The sequence below is a fragment of the Prosopis cineraria genome, unplaced genomic scaffold, assembly GCF_029017545.1.
Source record: "Prosopis cineraria cultivar Desert tree isolate PC_DT_omini unplaced genomic scaffold, ASM2901754v1 PC2, whole genome shotgun sequence".
Lineage (NCBI taxonomy): Eukaryota > Viridiplantae > Streptophyta > Magnoliopsida > Fabales > Fabaceae > Prosopis > Prosopis cineraria.
The window spans coordinates 37836269-37840083 of record NW_026555333.1 but is presented as its reverse complement, the minus strand read 5'-3'; positions in this window follow the sequence as shown (position 1 = coordinate 37840083).

Here is a 3815-nt window from a genome sequence, read left to right as displayed (position 1 = left end):
ACATGCTTTTATTCATAGTTGGGTGGCTAAGAAAGGACAAACATCAAAGAATTCTAATCAAATATCATCAAATGAAAGTTAAGCCATCTAGATGAAGTAATAATTAGATTCCATGCAAGATTTAATTAAAACAATGGAAGAGAATTAATGTGCTAGATTTTGAGCTTTGAGCTCCATCATTGGTTCCTTCTCTTGTTACTCTTGTTGTTACCCTGAGCTTCTATTCTGATGGAATTTTGTCTTTTCTCTTATTTTTAGATTTTTTTTCTTTGACTACTTAGTTTGGCTCTTATTCTCTTAGGGTTGTAATTGATAATTCAAAACTTACTATTTGATGGTCTGTATTTAATTTTTTTATCTCCAACTTATCCACTTTTCTATTGGATGCTATTAGCAGGTACTGTATTTTCTTGAGGATATGTCACTCTCATCCCTCTCTCAAAGTCTTTCTATCTGTTAACTCGCCACGTCTGTTAGTCAGGGAAGTTTCAGTGTCCCTATCTTCTTATTTGTTTTCTTTCTTTAAACATTTAGGACAATGTTTAATTTAAGTGTGGGGGAAGGGGTACTTGCTATTACATTTGGTATTTTGCTTGTCTTTAAATTTTTTTAAGAGTTGGTTGTATATTTTGTATATAGTAAAAAAATGATAAAAAAATTTTAAAATTTTAAAAATCTCGTAAACATTTTGTTTTAATCATTTTGTTGGTTTGTTTTTCTTGTGAATGTGGAAAAGGTTGGATTGATTTGACCTTGAAAAAATTAAATTTGATTAGAAGTCAATCTTACCTTCCTAGAATTTTAGTAAATAGGCAATGGATTAAGTTTGGATGATTGACAATAGTTTGTCCAAAAAACTTATGAGAATTTTGAGCCTAAATATTCATTTCCTTTAAGAGAGAGTATACTTATTATGATTTCATCTCTAGAACTTATTTTGAATCTTTGTTGAGACTTATAATAGCCATTTGCATGCACAACAATGATTTAGGCATTCATTTTTTTAGCTAGTATGGCCAAATATCCATCCCTTTTTCATATAAATCTTTTGTTTCACCCATTTGCTAAGATTTACCCACTTCTTATCCATTTTCATTTCCATTTACTACTTTAGTTAGTGCTAAGTGTTACATCCATGAAACAAAATGAAGGACTTAAAATTTAGTTGGGGTTTAATAAGTGGTTCAAAAGAAAAAAAATAGGAAACAAAAGAAAAGAAGATGAAGAAAGAAGGAAAAAATATGGAAAGTTTAAAGAAAAATGATGAAAATACAAAAAAAAAATCAAGTGAAAAAAAAGGATGTTGATCTTCATTGATACCTCTTGTAAATAGTTGTGATTTATCCTTCAATATTCTTAATTCTCATTTAATATGCTTAGTACTAATTAGAGTATGTAATTTCAACTCATTGAATAATTTCATTTCATTATCCTACCAATAACATTACAACCTTTCAAACATCTTTTAAATTTGTGTGTGTAATGGCATAATTTAGTGGATATTAAGATGAGAAACAACCTTATGACAGATGAATTATAATACGTGGAATTAAGTAAAACACAACCCTTAGACACCTTAAGTGTAGAGTATAAATACTTGACTGTATTAGAATTTATCTTTGCTTAATTAAGTGTTGCTATTATTATTTTTTGGAAGGGAGGAAAGATTTCTCATTAAATTGAGTTCTTGAAAGTTTGAATTGCATTTGATCTTAAAATATTTACATTTGCTTTTGCCATTTTTGTATAGTTATTTTCTTTTGCTTGAGGACAAGCAAACATTCAAGTGTGGGGGCTTGATGATTTTCAATATTTTATTAAATTTATTGGTGTTTTTAATGTAATTGAAAGTTATTTATTTAAATTTTATTAGCAAAAATATGATTAAGTGGATGAATGTATGTAAAAATGGGCTTGGCAATATGTTAGAAGTTAGTAGACCAATTTTAGCATTAATTCTGGGTTTTACACATGTAAGGAGGCCCAATTTAGGGGCTTAAAGAAGAAAATTTCGAAGCCTAAATCAAAAGAATTAAATCTGAAAAGAAAATCTGAACAGGTCATATTCGCTGCAGTGAAGCGCGATTTTAGTAAAATGCACAGCTTTGATTGTCAGTTAATTTTTAAGGCTTGGGCACCTCATTTTTCACCATTCTTCACCTCCAGCAGTTGCAAAACGTTCAAGAAGAGGGAAAAGAGCCAAAGAAGGGTTGGAGAAGCTTGGGTTTAGAGGAAAATTAAGAATTTTACTCAAGATTGCTTTGATTAAGCTTTTCTTCTCCTTCTTCTCTTTATGTTGCTGTATATATTGCTGATTTTGCTATCATAGAAGCCATGTATGGCTGATTTTCTCTTAATCTAAGGTAGCTATGAACTCATTCTTAGATTGGAGCATGTTTGAACTATTTATTTGAGCTTAATATTAGTTTTGTTTATTTAATCTTGTGCTTGCTTGTTTACTTAATGCTTGGTCCCCATTGACTGTGAATTTGGGAGTTTAAGTTTTGCCTTGGAAGAGGAAAATCTGAATTTGACCATTAGATTGAGTAATGTGGGATTAGAATTTATTCTAATTTGCCAATATGATAAGAATATACCTATTGGACCCATATAATCACATAGAGTGAATTTGTGCCATTTTACCTCTTAGGTTTTGTGTTAGAAATAGAAAATTAATTCAAGAGAGGGGTGTAATTAATCGAAAGATAATTATTTCTATTAATACTCTAGATTAACATATTAATATTAAATAAATTTATTTGGGTAATTACATGCTCTATGAATTGAAGAAGGGATTAGCCACTCTAGGTTGCCTTGATCATTTGTGGTTGTTGAAATTTTAATTTTAATGCATTTTTCTAATTTCAATTCTTATTTTGCAAAAATTAAATCCATATCTTGCTTTACTCAACTTAAATGAAAATGAAAACTTTATTATCTAATTACTAATTAACTTAATGCTTTATGGGATCGACCTTGATTTGCTACTTATTAATTACAAACCATACACTTGCGGTAAAACATATTTGTGTGCATCAGATTTGAGTTTCACATATTTTCATAATAATATATGTAATTATTCGTATTTTAAAGATATGGTTATATTAGCTACTACATTGACTATGATTGAAGAAGTAAATGGGTACATGTTGTCCTTACTTCTTAAAGAGGAAGTTGTATACTTTAGCTCTAATAGTGTTCTAAAAGATGATAGGGACATGAATTCATTTGATGACCTATACTCTACAAATTTTATTAATGCAATTACAATGTCAAGCCTCTCGAATCATGAAACAAGGCTTAAAGTAAGTGCCCTAATTATTTTAATGTAGAACATTGATAAGTCTATAGGATTGTGCAATAATACATGTCTCATAGTTACACAAATTGAAAAACATGTTATTAAAGCCTACGAAATATCTAAGTCAATTGCATGGACGAAAGTGTGTATATCATGTATTGCTATATGTTCATCTGATTTCAAGTTACCATTTAATATGAGAAAGAGGTAGTTTTCTAGTATGTTGGCCTTTACGGTGACCATTAATAAGAGTCAAGGCTAAAGACTATGTTATGTCAATTTGTACCTGCCTCGTACTGTTTTCATGCACGGCCAGTTATACTTTGCTGTTTCTTGTGTTTGAAGCAAGTAGGGTTCAAAAATATTAGTTTTTGATAAGGATGGTAATTCACAAGCAGAACTTCTAATATTCTTTATAGGGAAATATTTGATAATTTGATTTAATTAATTATGAATTTTTTTAAATTTGCTTCCAATCACATCCGTTTACAGTATATGCATTTAGTTTTTATCA